At 38.0% G+C, this 19,016-nt stretch overlaps 1 protein-coding gene and 1 long non-coding RNA gene across 2 annotated transcripts in view; one reads left to right on the top strand and one right to left on the bottom strand.

Annotated features, from left to right (window-relative positions):
- The window catches only part of LOC134213031 (serine protease filzig), a 268,304-nt gene that overhangs the window by 161,754 nt on the left and 87,534 nt on the right, over positions 1-19,016 (top strand). The gene's annotated exons all lie outside the window — the stretch shown is intronic.
- Positions 874-1,897, bottom strand: LOC134217202 (uncharacterized). Its single transcript, XR_009980941.1, has 3 exons — positions 1,835-1,897; positions 1,707-1,777; positions 874-1,648 (listed from the first exon to the last, which is right to left on the bottom strand). It is a non-coding gene; the product is annotated as an uncharacterized LOC134217202 (long non-coding RNA).

Here is a 19,016-nt window from a genome sequence, read left to right as displayed (position 1 = left end):
GACTCCTTTCATATTCGATGGATGCATCAAACGGCTCTTTACAGTGTCGTATGCCTTACCTGTTAGGCATTTTGCAATCGGATCGCGTTCTCTGCATCCGTGAACCCACACATGGTTGTGGTATTGATATAGGAAGAATAAAACAGAGGCCACTCTTCTGGGTTCCCAGAAAAGCTCGGCAGGTCCTTCGATACCGCTTGACGTGCCGCCAATTGCCTCTTGCTGAGCAGACATTGGTCGTCTGATTCCTCCTGATGCTTTGATCTTCCACTAGCGTAGTGACGCATCGATAGTAATCGTTCGGGACCACATTCCCGATTTGCCAGAACCCCCGCTGAATGGGTTGGCCTACCGACATCATTGGACGTTGCTTTCACCGAGAAGGTTCTTCCAATGGTTAGTTGATCCTGCCTTAGTGGAACCATCCGCTCTCGCTGTGCTGCTAAGGGATTTAGACTTTCAAATTGTGCTGGATTTTTCGTGGAGTGTCTCTCTGGATCGAAGATATCCTCATTCGGGTTCAGCATAGATCCCTCTTTCCGATTGGTTTTGTTGCCATGCACCCAGTCGCGCACTCGACTTAAGCTTGAGCTCGCCCTAGAACTTTTCTCACTTGCTGCTTCCTCTAAAGTGCATACTTTCTTTCTAGGAAATCTCTTGCCAGCCTCTCTTCCTCCTCTAGTTTCTGTAATTGTAGCTTTAGTAGTGTTCCTGAAGATCTACGGGACGATGATATCGACAAAATACTTGATTCTTCCAGACTGTTGGCCTTTTTGCTATCTGACTGTACCTGTTTGCTATTCGTTTCCTTTGGGCCTTTGCTTCCTGAACGTGACTGCTTGCCATCCGCTTCCTTTTGACTACTGGCCTGCTCCTTATCTACGTCGAGAACTGCTACTGAACCTTGCTCGCATTTCTTATCCGGATCCTCTGACATTCGCTGATTTACCACATCCGTGCCATTCTTCGCACCACGTGCTGGTTGGAGTTGTTTGCTGGAGGTAGATCCAGTTCGCTGAGCCCATTCTGCCGATAAGCACTTTGGACAGCTCCAACTGTGGTCCGCCACCTCCTCCGTAACACCAACACAGCCAAAATGATGCCACTTATCGCACTTGTCACACTGCACCATTTCATCGGAATCCGGACCTTCACAAGATTTGCAAGTCCTACCGACTAAAGTTTGACCTTCCATCTCGTCAGGAGCTCCCGTGACCACCACTGATATTATACCACTATCGACCACCTCAACCACTTTTGTTTTCGAGCTCTTGCCCTTATTTTGCCCTTTAACGCCCTTACTGGAACCGTGCGCCCCACGACTTGACATATCCGAAGTATAAACGAAAATTATAACTTGTTGGTTTTATACCAACGGGACTGAAGGGGTTAAATCCGTAACTATAATTGCCGCAATGAAACACGAGACTGGGTGTTGTTCAACGGCTGAATTATAATTTTCCTGGCAAAGGTAACGTTATACATAATTGTAATAGCATAATTTACTCATAATTCATTTATGTAGTGTAATAATAGATATAAGTTTATGTTATACAATCAGTGCTTTCATAAGATTCATAGTTTGTTCTTAGATTAGTTGACTTACGTTTAGTCCCTTATGTGGTCGTTCGTAGCTTTCTGTCGATTTCTAGTAATTATATTGTAATTAGAGTCGTTTACGATGAAATTGAACTGTTTACTCTTACCGTGATTGTGCGCTTTTTACGTTAGATGGGAATTAGGGTTAGGCTCGAAACAATTTATGTTGGGAATCTAGCTAATAAGTAAATTGATGTAGTATTTCAGTAGTCTCAAATGAATTCAACATTTTTACCTAATATAAACCACTGTAGTAATAAGAACTTCCCAACTTTATAATAATTATTTTTAGTTTAGAATAGAAACAATTGTAATTTAGTTTAGCTTTTTAGATTTTAAGGCGACTTCTCGATTTTGTTTATATATCCTTACTTCGCTAATTGACGTTGCAAACTTTTACATTACCTATAGCAGCTCTTCGTCGGTTGTGTTTGTGGATAAGCTTACTGAATGCATAGATGCGCGCTGGCAGCAAGCTGCCTCGCCAACAAGTACTGCACCAGCTCAGTAAAACTTTATTATCAGCTTGGCTGGTAAACATATTTAAAAAACTTTTCTTTACCGATAAAACTTCAAATCGTCGGCAAACATCGCCTAGTTAAATTTTATTATATCACAAAGAACGTTGAAAAACAATACATAAAAAAGTGAACTCAGGACCAGAGTGTAAAATAATCGAAAATTTTTGGTGAAGTCTACCTCCCTTCACTTGTCAGCTCACTTTCAGACGCATTCATAGTCGGCTCTGGACTGTCAATATTCGATTGAATATTAGTCATTGAATATTTATGCACATTCTACAAATTGATAAATTATCTGAAATCTAAACACGATTTAAATGAGTGAAGTAATTTATCACATAGAACTGAATCCAATTTGCATTCATGAGGCACTTTTAATTGTAAACATCAATATAAACAATGATAATTATGTTTTTTCTGCACATAGTAAGCACACTCAGTGACAGTCGAATGAATGAGTTCGCGGAGTAGTCGTCTGACTATTTCATTCTATGTTTTGAATAATCATGCGATGTTTGTCAAAATTCGGACTGAAGTTGCTCCATGAAGATGAATATTTTAGGCTCTGCTCAGGACTCTGCTGCACGCAAGCTCCGCTCAGGTAAACGATGCGTACATAAGCTCTACGTTCAGTTCAGGCAAGACAGCATCCAACGAACCATCCAACTGGAAAAGCTCGTCCTGTTTAGTTTCCTCACTACAAAAGAATGCGGAACTGTGTCGAAAGCCTTTGTGATGTCGATGTTTTTCTCGTTTCAATTGCGCAGATATTTTTCATGAAATCCATGATGGAATTCTGAGACTTTCGATAATTTTCTAAAGAAAGTTTCACTGATTTCATATGTCTTTTCCTTGCAGCTCGCATGACACATCATCAGTTGAACTGTTGCAGAGTGGTGTAAAGTCATCAGTATAAAGGCTGTCGGATGTTACGATTATTTAAAAAACAACAAAAACAAATGTCTTGAAATATCGTTCATAATGAACACGCAATACTGAACACCATAATAGAAATGAGTCCATAAGAAAAAAAAATCGTTCCCTGTTATTCCCAATGTGATTGTCCTTGCAAGGCTTTTAGAACACCTTGATTTACCTACACATTTAGCATAATTGCAATCAACAGAATTTATCGACTTATGTAAAACACATTTTGAAAATCCAGGAGGATCATAAGAATCAATCCAGGCTGATGACTCTACATTCCAACTGGAACTTGGCTTGCTTTTCAACTTAATATTCTTCAGCCTTTTAGTGAAACGGTGAACGGTGTAGTTTGTTTCTGCAGTGCAGTGATAAATAAAATTCAATTAACGTGTGAAATTGATCAAGTGCGGGAAATACATTTCCTTTGCGTGCCCAAGTGTTTTCTGCATCGAAATAACTAGCCGACAGGTTGTCGCTGCTGGTTATTTTCGTTTAATTGTGGATTTTCTGCCCCAGCAGCAGCTGGCGGCCGGTAACATTTTTGCGCCTTTATTGTTTCTTTGTGTTTTGTGTCGTCTGCATTGGTACCGTTTGAGCTGTGTGAAGGTAGTAGCGAGATGGTTGAGTGCAGTGAGTGCGGTATGGGGGTCCTGCCCAGCGATTTGCCTATGAGTTGTTCGGGTTGTGGTTGCGCTAAAGTGTACCACTACAAGTGCACTTCCATGACCAAACCATTGGCAAAGCTGGTCACGGAGAATGTAAATGTTGTGTTCAAGTGTGACCAATGTTTATCAAGCCAGTGTTGTGGCGAGCAGAATATTCTGTTCTCGAACACACAAAGTTGGAAGAAGAGATGAAGAAGATTTCTTCACTCTCTGATTCGATCGGTGGTATTCGAGACAATATTGCTGCTCAGATAAACATCGCGTTGAAAGACGGGATGGAGCAATTGGGAAAAAGGTACAAAATGCCTTAGACAATGCAGTCTCTGGTTTTCGGATTTAATTGGAAATGAGTTGGAAAATATGAAAGGTTCATTTTACAATTTGATGCGCGCAGTAAAGTAGATGCAATGAATGTAATGCAAGGTTCATCTCGTTCGACTTCGGAGTCGGCACTTAATCCCAGAGGTAAAAGCGAAAGGTTCAGGAAGCAGACGACGCGTCTGATGATGTTTTTAATGAAAAGGTTAGTTTCGCGGATATTGTTAAGAAGAAGTGCACTGGGATGAAAAGTAATAGTAGTAATAAAACTAAGACAAAAAGTACGACCGCTAATGATGTGAAGGTTGTTCGTAAGGCTCGTCCGGTTATAGTGATAAACCGAAAGAGTCCAACCAGAGTAGCGATGATACTCGGAAATTTTGACTACCAAATTAGATCCAAAACACACAAAATCAGTAACTTTAGAAACGGAAAAAACGGCTCTATTATTGCTGAGTGTGCAACAGGATATAGTATGAATGTTGTGAAAGAAGGCATTCAAAGCGAGTTGGGTGAAAATTACAATGCTGTTGTTCCCTCATCGGTGCCAAGGTTAAAAGTGATGGGCATGAGCGAGAAACTTTCCTCCGATGACTTCATTCAGATTTTAAAAGATCAGAATGAAGACATCGCTATCAATGATGTAAAAGTATTACGGGTGTTTGAAAATCCTCGTTTCAAATACAACAAGTACAACGTTGTGATTGAAGTCGATAAAGACAGTCATAGCTGGTTGTTGATCGCGCAGAAAAGAAAAATAAGGTTTGATCGGTGCCTTGTTGTTCCTGAGATTAGTATTCTTAGGTGTTTCCAATGTGGAGAATTTGGGCACATGAGCACAGATTGCAAAAACGCTATCGCGTGCTCTAAGTGCAGTGGACCTCACAAGACATCTGAATGCACGTCATCTGTATTGAAATGTGTTAATTGTAATAAAATGAATCAAGAACGTAAAACGAATTTGGGCGTTAAACACGGAGCATTCAGTACTGAATGCAAAGTGTATAACAGATTAGTTCGTCGCAGAGAGAGCAGCTTGCATTTCAATGAATAGCAACCAAGTTCTAGTATGAATGTAAATAAATTCGATATTTTGTATTTGAACATTGCAGGTCTCTCTACAAACTACGTTGCATTACGTCAGCTTGTAGAAGATAAACGTCCATTTTTAGTCTTTTTTATCTGAAACGCATATCGTTGACAGTGATTCTTTCGAACAGTACAGTATCCCGGGTTACAGTGTAGCTGCTTGTTTATCACATTCAAGACACACTGGCGGTGTTGCTATTTATGTCAAAGAATCGGTTCAATTCAAGCTTCAATTGAACGAAGTTTGTGATGGTAACTGGTTCTTAGGCATTGCAGTTGAACGTGGCATGAAGATGGGTAACTATGGAGTTTTATATCACTCTCCCAGTTCAAATGACCAGCGATTTGTTGAAATTTTGGAGAACTGGTTGGAGATGTTCATAGATCCTAGTAAATTAAATATACTCGCTGGCGATTTTAATATCAATTGGTGTGACATCCATAATTCGAATCATTTGAAACGGTTAGCAGACTTTTTTGATTTGAAACAAAAGGTCTTCGATTACACACGTATTTCTCAGCACAGTAGAACTTTAATTGATCATGTATATTCTAATTTCGATTCCGTTAGTACGGTAACGATTTGTGATTTGAAAATAACCGATCATGAAACTCTAGTAATTAACGTAGATGATAATAGTGATAATAATAGTGATCTTATCAAATTAAAGTGCTGGATAAAATATTCAAAACAAGCTATCTCGGGTCTTGTCGCAAGAAACGTGGATTTTCAATCAAACGTCGGTTCGTTAGATCAAAAATCAGCTGTTCTTACTGACGTTTTGAAAACCTGTACCAATAATCTAATAGAACATAAATATGTATCTCTGAAAAACTCGAACAGCTGGTACAATCTGGATCTTTTACGATTCAAACGTAAAAGGGACAAATTGTACAGAAAAATTTGTAGAAGTAATAATGCTATTCATTGGAAAAGGTATCAGATCGCGCGTAATAAATATTCGCATATGTTGAAAAAACGAGATGCGAATATATTCAGAGGAAAATTGATCAGCATCAAAACAACAGCAAAGAGTTATGGAAAATTTTGAAATCCTTGTTAAAACCTAATAGTAGCAAACCGCGATCCATAACCTTCGATGGCACATTAGAACAGTCAGAACAAGTTATTGCAGATAAATTCAATCAATATTTCGTCAACAGTGTCTCACTGATTAACCAGTCAATTGAGTTAGTTGATGAGCCTGACGAAATAAAACAGCCGATTAATTTTAATTGTAGATTTGATGGATTTCACCCAATAACATTAGAAGAACTTGAAAATATTTGCTTTTCAATTGGAAAAACGGCTGGAGTCGATAATGTTAATGCCAAGGTAATACAAGACTGCTTTGATGTCATCGGACACAACTTGCTGGACCTTATAAATGAATCTTTACGAACTGGGCACGTGCCACAAGTTTGGAAGGAATCTCTAGTGATTCCGATTCAAAAAGTTGCTGGGACGATTAAAGCCGAAGAGTTTCGTCCTATCAATATGTTGCACACATTAGAGAAAATTTTGGAACTTGTAGTAAAAGGCCAGCTGCTTCAGTATTTGAATAGAAATAACTTGCTGATACCGGAACAATCGGGATATCGAGAAGGTCATTCTTGTGAAACCGCATTGAACTTGGTATTAGCTAAATGGAAGGAAAATGTAGAGCGTAAAGATACGATTGTTGCTGTGTTCTTGGATCTAAAACGCGCTTTTGAGACAATTTCTCGGCCCTTATTGTTGAGCACAATCAAGCGCTTTGGAATTTCGGGATCTGCATACAATTGGTTTGAAAGCTATTTGTCTGACATATCTCAAAGGACTGCTTTCAATGATTCTGTTTCTAGTCCCGTGGAGAACACGCTAGGAGTGCCACAGGGAAGTGTATTAGGGCCTATTTTATTCATTATGTATATAAATGACATGCGACGAGTCTTACGATTTTGTGATATAAATCTTTTTTCTGATGACACCGTGATATTCATTGCAGCTAAAATTTAGCAGATGCCGTTTCACGCTTGGACGAGAATTTACACTTAAGTAGATGGTTGAAATACAAGCAATTGAAATTGAATATTAATAAAACAAAATACATGGTACTTTTATGAACCCGAGTAAATGAGGATGTCTCTGTTAAAATTGATGATGAGACAATTGATCGCGTCCGCGATATTAAATATCTTGGCGTGATTATTGATGACAAGCTAAAATTTGACATACATATTGACAATGTTATCAAGAAAATAGCCAAGAAGTATGGAATGCTCTGTCGATTAAAAGACGATTTGACTATTGGTAGCAAAATACTCTTGTATAAATCAATCATCTCTCCTCATCTGGATTTTTGCCCTTCCATCCTTTTCTTGGCTAACGAAACACAAATATCGAGATTGCAGCGCTTACAAAATAAAATAATGCGTTTGATTTTAAAATGTGATAGATTCACTTCCTCAACTTTCCTGTTGGACGCCTTACAATGGCTGTCAGTGAAGCAAAGAATAGTGTACTTGACTATGGTGTTCATTTTTAAAGTAATAAACGGTTTACTGCCTCGATATTTGTGTGATCGAATTGAAAGAGGAAGTGATATTCATAGTTATAATACTAGACACGCGGAGAATGTGAGAACACCCTATTTTCTGTATGGCGCTTCACAAAACTCTTTGTTTTTTAAAGGTATAAATGTTTTCAATTCGATGCCTTCACACATCAAACGTGCAGTCACGCTAACACAGTTTAAGAGACAATGTATCTCATACATCAAAGCTGCCTTTTGAACAGCTACCCGGCAATTTTTACCCGTTAATACATGTATCTTGACGAAGTTTTTAACAACGGATGATTTTTATGGACAATTTTTATTTTTATTAATAAGCTATAACGTTTGCCTCGATGATGATGATGGATTTTAATTTATTGACGTAGTGTATTTTTGAACCTTTCTTTGTGTAGTCTACAAAGTTTGAGCATCGCGCGCGGATTACAGATATGAATGATTTTGAATTTATTTAAAACTTGCATATTTCGAACTGTTGAATCATGCTCTTGAATTAGTAGTAAGCCTTCTGGTAGATTATTTTGTACTCGCGGTTGTTCCGAAACTTTTGTTATCGACGGAGCGGTTACACAAGTTTTGATGTTTGGTTGTCGAACCTAATGATCCATGTTCAGATACATGTGAGTTTTAGATTGCGATATTGGTTTGTGAAAAGAACGCGATGTTTGGCGGAGCTTTTGAAATCTGTGCGAGAGGTTTCACAAGTTTAGCTTTGATGAGCTCCATGTATCACTACTGTTGATTACAAAATTCTAGGTGTAGTTCTTTAGTTCATTTTACCAATTTATTTTTGCTGTACAGTATGGAATTTTTTTTTTGGATTTTATATCTGTATATACAATCGGATCGTTTGTTTGCAAAACCGATTACATTGATCTTATTTAATTATCTTAAAGATAACTCGTCCAGCTCAAACCTTTGTAGGGGTATGTGGCGGGACCATCATCATCATCATCATCATTTAGCATTTTCACGAACTCTTCATCTCCGGATTGGCCATCCTTTGCCTTTACTCGAAAGGCTAACTGGAGACCGAACTGGAGTAATTCTCAAAACACAAAGAAAATCAAAGTAAAATAAATTGGTCTAGAAAATACATGCTCGCTTAGCATGCATATTCATCATCCGTGGAGTGGAAGTTGAGAGCACTTAACGAAGCAAACAGACAAGCTGAGTAAATAGTTTCTATGATCGCGTTCCTGCAATGGCACGAAGATGGCATGGATAGACAGAAAGCAGAGCGCCACCACGGCAACCTCCGTCTGATCAGGTACCTAAAATATGACGACATAATTGAGCCTTTTAAAGTCGGGAGTGATTACTTAATGGTGTCAGAAAACATTTGAAGATGCAGCAGTAACCATCTCAAGAATCAAATTTCAACTTTCCTTTTCCTCTGCAGTTGAGGTTCAATCTTCAACGTGAGAGCATTCATTCAAGAAGTTCAATGATCTTGATGGAACAGGCACCGCGCCGAACGATGCGATGGTCGTCTGACCTAGAGACTTAGATCCAATGACCTCCAAACTGGGAAAACGTGCTGCGCTGCTAGAATGTATGCTCGAAAGAGAACATCAAACAACCTGTTGATGTAATTTAATTTCAGGTATGCGATACTTCAAAAGATATCATTAATTCTGATTTTTTTTTTTTGTGAATTCAGTAATCACATATTTTGAAGCCCTTATTCTTAAGCGCACAAAAAGTAGCTACCTGGTATGTAAAGGTGGTGAACGAATTAAAATGGATTTCCATGATTTAAATCAACAACAATACACAGAACATAGAATCCTTTTCCAATCACTTTAACAATCACCATTTTGGGGATACTCCATATCGCATACCTTCACGTTCGATGCGCTTCAGTCAAAGGTGTGTGAGAGAACATAACCAAAGAAGAAGGTACAAAGCCAAGCCGGTTCCGTAGATTGTAAGATACGGATCAGATTATAAGTCGAAGGTCCCTTCTGTGAATGGATCTAGCGAGAGGAATAAATTGGAAATCATTCACAAACAAAAATGACAATAATCACTATAATGGGTTACAAATTCACATTTTTTACGAGCTGCTACGAACGCTGGTGGGAAGGAATTCTGATTATTCAAGCAAAATTTGAATTCTGTAACCAACGATCAAACCGCGCAGTGAAATGGAACGAAACTAATTAGCTGGTGTTATCTAATCGAGAGCTGTTCTTCTAACCCATTTCCAGAATTCGGGAATACATTCCGATTCTACGCCCGCTGACGTTGAAGCCGTCTCACTTTCACGGAGCACGCGTTCCATTTAACGCAGAGAACAGGTTCATGAGATCGTGATTTTTTTTTGTCTGCTGCTCAGCCGAGACGATGATGATGAATTCCTTACACATCATCGCTGTCTGTCAATACAGTTCGCCAATTCGGGATCAGCCACGGCTAGGTCAATAGCGATTGAGCAGTCAAGAGAAACACTCATCGCTAGTAACATCGGCTCACGAAATATATTTTTTTTATATCTTTATTAGTGAGACTTTCAGCCCAAGGCTGGTTGGAACAAATTAAAGTATTTGTTTTTCACTACAAGTTAGATAAAATATTAGTAACAAAATATAATAACTACTTTGACCAACCCGTTTCATGATTTTTAGTATAAGAAACTGCAAAATCCAACTTACAAATTCCGAGCAAGGCCGGGAACATAAAACTAGTGTTATATAACAATAGACACTCTTCGACTAGTGGGGTGATGTCTGTATGTGCGTATGTATGTGTTTGTATGGTGACTCTATAAAAGGAGATAATTTTACCGATTAAAAATAAATTGCCGATTTGCCGATTTTTTCGTTGAATTTTTTTTTATAAAAATGTATAATGCAAATAGCTAAGTAATGTGTGAGACCCAACTGATTCGAATGTGAAATATCATTTCGAAGAATTTCCTAGCTCGACACAAAGCTCACATGCTCATATCTTGACGAAATACGAGTGTGTCTGTATTACAAAAAGAAGGATAAATCTGCGTATTTAATAAATACATCTGCTTTGATTTCAAGATTATGCTCAGACAAATTTTAAAGATCGTAAATGCAAAATTCAAAAGTTTCGCAAAATAGTGTAATGGAATACATCAACGAAAGGGAGTATGAAAAAATCAACTGACCAACCTCCAGAACATCGAAAGTATCATGAGTAGGTTATACAGTAGACGAAAGGTGATCACTATCGATTGCTCCTCTTTTTTCCATCATCACCTCAATCATAATTCAATATACACATTGCGGTTTGTGATTTATCTATGGCAATGAAATTGATCAGCACGAATTGGGCTTTTCACACCTGCCTGAATAATTTGGTCCATCACGATCAAGTTATTTAGCACAGCAGCATGATGGTTCGATTGATTGATTTATTTGATGGTTGCTATTTATTTGATGTTGCATTTTTCTCTTTCACTATTCCCGAACGTATTCTATCCAATTTAGTTGAGTTAAGTACGGGATGCTGAAGTAAAGTTACAATCAAGTTGTGGAATTAAATGGGATAGTACTAACTCGCCTTATGATAAGTGCAATTTGGGTTATTCATATTGATATTATCTGGAAATGCTCAGCAGAAGGTCAGAATAATAAGTTACTCAATATAAATAGTGCAATTGTGGATTTCCTAACAGGGAACGTGCGATTTAGCAACAAACTCGAACCGAACCATCTCATATGTTCAAGATTCAATTTGACACGCTTCATATATCCAGTTCTAATGTCTTGATTGGTATTTAAACACCTCACAGAAATTTTGATCTTTTCATGAAAAATAGTAAATTTTGAATAAGCAAATCAAGTTAATACGGAAACAGCTATCAAACATAATTAAATATACCAAAACTTTTCAGAATTTTGGAAAATTTGAATTAATAAAAAAGAAATGAAAAGTATAAAAATAGCGAAATCATAACAAAATATCAACACTTTCCATGATACATCTATGTGAATAACAAATAATAAATGGAAAAGATTTGATTTTCTGATTAAAAATTCCAAATCGTCATAAACAGATCTTGATCTGTCCCTTGACTTTATTCTTTGACCTCAGGGTCTTATTTGATGACTCTAAGGAGGAATTTGGTGAAATGGTAAAACAGCTTTCCTGAATAAAGCAGTTGAAGAGGACCAAACAATCGAAAAAATGCTATAAGGAAGTACTTGCATATGTGTACATTGGATCTGGGTAGATTCTGACTGCCTCGATCGACCATGTGTCCGAATTGGGAATATTGGCTTCATTCACGGGTATGCTACAGTTTTATTCGAATCATTCTATTTTCCTTATATCGATCAAAATATTTCAAATATAGGTAAATGAGTAGACACAAAATGGATTATGGAAATGGGACTCAATTAGTTCCATTAGGAATAGAAGTCTCATTAGTTATTAGTGATTCAATTTTCTCGGACCTCAATAAGTGCTGGTAAGACTTCAAGCCTCACCTTTTAAAAATAAGACCACAGAACTATATGTGTGGAAAATAGTGTATCATGTTTTAGTGGGTGGGCGCTTTAACACATTTATTATGTATTTATTGACCTGTGCTTCAGGACGAATAATATCTCTGGTAAATTAAAAATCGATGTATTCTAATTCCACTGCAAAAAAGAGCGTTCTCGAATTCGTGAACCAGCAAAAACATATGTACCATGATTCAAATCACGGATTCAGTAACTTAGAAAACGTGACTGTTGCTCCCGAGATCGTGATTTGAAATAAATCGTTATTTTGTGAGCTCACGAATTCGTGGACGCTTTTTTGCGTGCGTAAGTTGTCGATACCTCTTTATGTGAGAAGAGTCCTTTATTCAAACGCAAAGTTTATTTAAAAATGTATAATAACCATTACCGGAGGAATCATAAATAATACATCAAACAAAAATAGAGGCTGAAATTTTTTATCTCTTCATTATAACCATTCTATTTCAAATGTCGTGTCTTGCGCAATAAATATATAGATACATAACTTGTATTGCTTGAGGTGTCGATTTTGCATGTACATTGCTGATTATTTTCAAGCGTGTTGGCACGTGCTCTCTCTTTTTCCTTTTTAATTCTCTCCTCCTCTCACGCTACATTTTTCCACCTTTCGTTTTTTAGCCGTGTGGCGTATCATCATTATTATCATCCGTTCCACCTCGGCACATTGCCCCAACTTCACGCCACTTTCATGAAAGCTATGAACAACATACCTACATTCACACGTGCAGCATAAGCTTCCACTTGGGCAAAGCTGCAAAACATCATTGAAAGCTCGACACGACACTTTTACGCTCTCGGCAAAAGAGTGAGAGATTGATAAACTTGAGAGAATGCGACCGCGTGGGAAAGCTCCTCATCCAGGGAACTTACACACGCATAAAATGCTGCTTTCGACGAAAAATGAGAATCAAAATAAACAAAACAAAGGACAGTCGACATTATTTATGTATCAAGAAGTTGTTCGAAGCGTAATAATTCATCTGTTCAAATGTGTGTGCCTGAAAGCAATTAGCCTTAATTTATTCTGCTCTACGCTTTAATTTACAGGCCGGACTCGATTATCCGGAGTGTTGAAAAAAAATTCGCTCCGGATAATCGAGCCATTTTTTGTTGTCGTTGAAAATTTAACTTTTGCTCAAATAATCTTTATTCTAGTTAGGGACACGGCAGGTAGTTCCGTCCATAGTCATAGGCGCTAAAACCAACGAAAGCAACGTACATTTGCTAGAGCTTCACTATAGCAGAACGTTTCTCCTGAGCTTACGATTTGGCAGGTATTTTCGTCTGTTCGTCATAGTCTCGAAAACCAATAAAAAAATACGCTTTTTTGTAAAACTCATACGTACCAAATCGTAAGCTCAGGAGAAATGTTCTACTATAGTGGAGTTCTAGCAAATGAACGTTGCTTTCGTTGGTTTTAGCCTCTACGACGAAGGACGGAAATACCTGCCGTGTCCCTACCATTACCCGGGCAGAAGCCATGAACAGAATAACAAAACATGATATGGATTTGATTGATATAAGAGATAAAAGAACAGGCAACAATATCAAAAATTTGCACCGAAATATCATTTAAATATCAATATATGATAGGGAAAAGAACAAACTAATGGCACATGATATTGATCACTTATTACAAATAGCATAACTTGATCTTCCCATGATATTTTAGTGCAAAATTTTGATATTATCGTCTGATCTTTTATCTCTTATATCAATCATGTCCATATCTCATTTTGCTATCTTATCAACATTTGATATTATTGAGCTATTTTCGCCTACTCGGGTAGAGGTCAGCGCCGATCCGAAGATCGTCCGCCGCGGCGTTTCTCATAACTTTGCTCGGCGAAAGCTTAGCGATTTATTTATTACGTTCGTAACGTACAGCTTTTTTGGCTTTATTAAGGAGACTTTCAGCCCTAGGCACGTAAAGTTTTTTTCCAGGATATTTTTAAGACATTAACGGGAGAATCTTTTTATTTCGCCGGAAAAATCTAATGAAATGTCCCAGAAGATTCTTCCAAGTATTTCAAATGTTCAACAGGAAATGCTCTAAAGTTTTCATCTGAATTTCTTTGAAATTTTCACGGGAAATTGCTTAGAAGTTTGCCTATGCCACCGGGCATGCATGCTTCGAATTTTTTTCTCGTCGAGAATTTTCCGGAATTTTCACTAAACAGAATTTCCTTGTGATTTTTTTAGGTTTCACAAAAACTGTTTCCAACGGAATTTCAACGTGAAAATTTTTATGTTGTCCATTAGTAAATCTTCGGAAATTCTACGAGAAAATTTTCAAAAGACGAAGGGTCGTTTGGTTGAAAATCATACGGTGGAAAGTCATTTGACCGAATACCACTTGGCCGAATAATACGTTAAGCCGAAAGCTATCTAGCCGAATTCCATTTGTTCGATACGGTTATTATGTGGAAAACGGTTTGACGTTACGACCAAACTAGTAATTTGGCTGAAAAAGCCATATGCTCTAACAGGTCGTTTGGTCGAATAGGCCTTGTTGTCGAAAATTCCATTTGACCGAAACGGTAGTTTAGCAGGAAGGGAAATTTGGCCGAAAATGTTATTCGACTGATCGGATTATATAGCGTAAAACGTCGACCCGTTCAGCCAAACGCCATTTTTGAACAAATGAGCTGTCGAAGTAAACGTCTTTTTCAATCAAATTATCAGTTCGGCCGAATGATCTTCACCCGTACGTCACTTTCAGCTAAATGACATTTTTGGCCAAACCGTTTTCTACCTTATGTCACCTCGTCCAGCCAAGTAGGGTAAACTGGGGTAATATGCACCCCCGGGGCAAAACGACCTTTTGGCTTTTTTGGCAGTGTTCCAGGAATATTTTCGAGAATGATTACTACTGAGTTGGTAGTTCGAGATTCGAACTACATGCTCTGTAGTAAATATTATCGAAAGACTGCCGAAAATTTACTCAAAAATGCCAAAGGGTCGTTTTGCCCCGGGGGTGCATATTACCCCAGTTTCCCCTAGCATTTTCGGTCGAACGATTTTTTTCGGCAGCTCGGGCAAACAACATTTTCGGCCATATGTTCATTTCGGCCAAATGGCCCTTCTATGCCAAACGACCATCTAGGCCTTTTTGGCTAAATGATTTATTCGATAAGACGACTTTGCAGCCATATGTCTATTTCGGCCAAATGCCAGTCGAGTTTCAGATTAATATATTCGGGCAAACAATAAACGGCCCTTCCTCGTCAAAACATTTTCGTGAAATTCTGTGGATTTCAACAAGAAATCCTTGGATATTTCCGCAAGTAATTCTTTGAGAATCCCAAAGGAAATTCTTTATAATTTACCCGGGAAATACCTGGAATTTGCATCTGGAGGGCTTCGTGGCCGTGTGGCTAGTGGCGTCAGTCGTCTAAACGTATTTGCAAACCTAGGAGTGTGGGTTTGATTCCCGCCCTAGTAAGGAGAAAACATTTCGTGAAGCGGAAAACGCTCCGCTGGTTCACTGGGTGCTGTGTGAATGTCCTGTCCGTTGTCTAATGCTAAGTGTTAAGTATTTAGTCTGTGCGACCTCTAGTCAAAGACGGTGATCCTGTCTTCCTTTCTTTTAAATTCTACAAAAAGATCTCCCGGAAATTTACTCAGAATTTCAACGGTAGTATTTCCGAGATATCGAAGGAAATTCCAATGAAAGTTCTTAGTTTTACAAAAAGCTTTTTCGATTTTTCAACAAAAAATTGTATGAAATTTTCAAGAAAAATAGCTTTTGTTGAACCTCGGAATAGTTCTCCCTCAGCGGGTGGAATTCGGGTGGACTGTATGTATTCCCTTTATTTGGTTTCACTTATGGGTAGTGGGTTGATGGATTTTCTTCCGGTTGGGTGGGTTTTAGAATACGGTCTTTTTACAACACGACACAATAGTTTATTTTACAACACTTTTTATTACATTAAACTACACATTACTAACACTTTATTTACATATTTAACACTACATTTACTACATTTATTAACTTAATATAATAACAAATTATCGGTCCCTGACCGGCTATCGCAATGGCTAATTCGTTTCTAATGGTGTACTTATTCCTATGCACTCAAAAGTGTATTTCACGAGCGCCTTTCACGCTATTTGTAAGCCGTTTGTAGTGGTACTCGGTTGAGGGGGTAGTCAATGATGATTTTAGGAGCTGTACAACCAAACAGCTTTTTTTCACGAGAAATCCTCTGGAGTTTCAACGGGATTGCCATAAACTGTCGGCGGTGACGGCGCACACCTCTAACCACCGTGTGGTCCTCCGGGATATCTGGAGGATCCCAAAAATTGAAAACTTCTAAATTTTATCGTTAGGCACCAAGATTTTTCAGATACACAAGGAATTTCATCGCATAGCACCATTTGACATTTTAACATCGGAATTTATTTCATTTGATTTATTCAAACTAAGACCTCTGCAATAAATAAAAATCGTCTACATTCAGCTCGGTCTGTAGTTGCACGTTGCCAACTTTGTAGTTCACGGAGGGACCTAAAATCGATCCACGTTGCTCTCTGCGCACCACGCCTTCTTGTCCCCTGCGGACCCTATCAGGAACCATTTTCACCGGGTTATTGCCAGACATTCTGAGCAAGACATTGCGCATGGATCACCTTGGCCACCGAGTGATTCTTTTGAAAATGAAAATATTCATTTCATCATTAGAGAAGATCCATAAATTACGTAACGCAAAAATGGCCACCCTGTGTCACATTTTTTGTATGAGGTATCTAAAAAATTTGAATGGATTGTCACAGTTTGTATGGATTGGAAGGAGAGGGACTCAGGAGAAGGAGTCAGGCTATGCCTTACGATTCATACAAACCAATTAAATCTTTGATATAAAAAGCGTTACGAGGGGAAGGATGGAGGTTCAAAATCTTCAAATTTAGCGTGACGTTATTTGTGTTTCCGGATATTCCGAAGGGCCATTTGGTAGCATAAATTACAATGTCAATGCTGTACTCAGAATGTACATACGAATACTTAAAAAATATCTGTGTTTTGTATTGAAATTCATAAAATTACCAATTATGAATGTTCTTGATTTCCGTTCCCTTAGGGTACTTTCACAAAATCCGTAACGCTGAATTTGATAATTTTGATACGTCACCCTCTCTCTCGTATCTTATGGAAGGTTTATTTTTTTGGACGGACCGTAACGCTTGGTCTGACTTCCTCCCTCCCCCTAAAGCATTACGTAACTTGTGAACAGTCCCTTAGGAAAGCGAGAAAGGCACTATATCATTACTAGGTGTCTTGCACATATCGGATACGTTACGGATACACACTGATAATCATATTTCTATTTTTGTAAGATGGGTAAAAATATTACTCCGGATAATCAAGCCATTTTCTCCGGATAATCAAGCCTCCGGTTAATCGGTTAATGAATGTATAGATTATGTTTTTCGCTGTTTTTTAAATATTTTAAATATAAATTATTATTATTTCATACTCATCACATTTCTTCTTATCCTGCATTTAGTTGTAATACATAAGCTGTATTATATATTGTATATATCTAAAATCATTTTTTTTTCATAGGATTATTCTTCAAGTCTTAGGGGTATTCTTCAACCGAAACACCACCGTATTACGTTGTGCTTACAGGAAGTTGTTATTTATAACCTAAATTTACAATGAAATTGATGTAACAGGGTAAAGTATCGGAGCTCACTACCTTTCCAGGATAATCTACCATATCACTATTTCATATATTCTGTACACATGCCTAAATTTCCATAATATTACTGATTTGACTGTAAATATATGAAATGGGGTGGGGGGCCCTCCTCCTACAAAGCAAGACCATGCTGAGGGTGGCTGGGTTCGATTCCCGGTGCCGGTCTAGGCAATTTTCGGATTGGAAATTGTATCGACTTCCCTGGGCATAAAAGTATCATCGTGTTAGCCTCATGATATACGAATGCAAAAATGGTAATCTGGCTAAGAAACCTCGCAGTTAATAACTGTGGAAAAGCTTAATGAACACTAAGCTGCGATGCGGCTCTGTCCCAGTGTAGGGATGCAATGCCAATAAGAAGAAGATATGAAATGGGGTTGGGAGGTTGCATCAGGGCATCAATGAAGTTACAGCTGGACAATGAAGTGGTGGCCAATCGGAGTCGAGGAAGGAAAGTATTAGTCGTTTGCGTCTATTACTTTTATCTCCAACAGTTGTTAACCAGTTGACGCGCCCTTCTTCAAACTTCCCGTGCAAAGCTTGACAAGTATTGCAAATTTCATTATTCTTTTTGTTGGATCATTCTGCTGGAAAAAGATTCGCATTTTCCCGTGGGATTCGTGTAAGTGTCTCTGCTTACAGGTTCACCACCCCAATTTTTGGCCCTTCATACAGCAATATGTTGAATTCAAAATGATATTGAAATTTAACCTTACTGTTAAGTGGAACCGCATGCAGAGCAAGACTCCAGCCAGTATGGTGGCTGATTACATACATACATACATACATTTTATTTTATATTATAATTGATCCTGAAACAAAAATGAAAGCTCTTTTATTAAAATAATACAGACGGGAACGACAACTTGATCGCAGAAAATTATCTTTTAGAGCTGAGAATTCCACCACGATTGACAAAAAACGCTAGGGAATGGATTGGCATTGCAGTAGATGTAAGATCTAGATTTAATTTGAACTCAAAAAAACCGCTGTATGACTATTTTGTAGAATTGAATAGTTGTGTTCCATCAATTGAAAACAAAATCGATTCTGACTGGGAAATAGTTTGGGAAAATATCAACCAAAACTTCTTAACAATGAATGACCGCTCTAAAGTATTTTGCTTCGTAAA

The sequence above is a fragment of the Armigeres subalbatus genome, chromosome 2 (assembly GCF_024139115.2).
Source record: "Armigeres subalbatus isolate Guangzhou_Male chromosome 2, GZ_Asu_2, whole genome shotgun sequence".
Classification (NCBI taxonomy): Eukaryota; Metazoa; Arthropoda; class Insecta; order Diptera; family Culicidae; genus Armigeres; species Armigeres subalbatus.
Note: the sequence above shows the minus strand (reverse complement) of the source record. Positions and strands in the feature narration are given on the sequence as shown.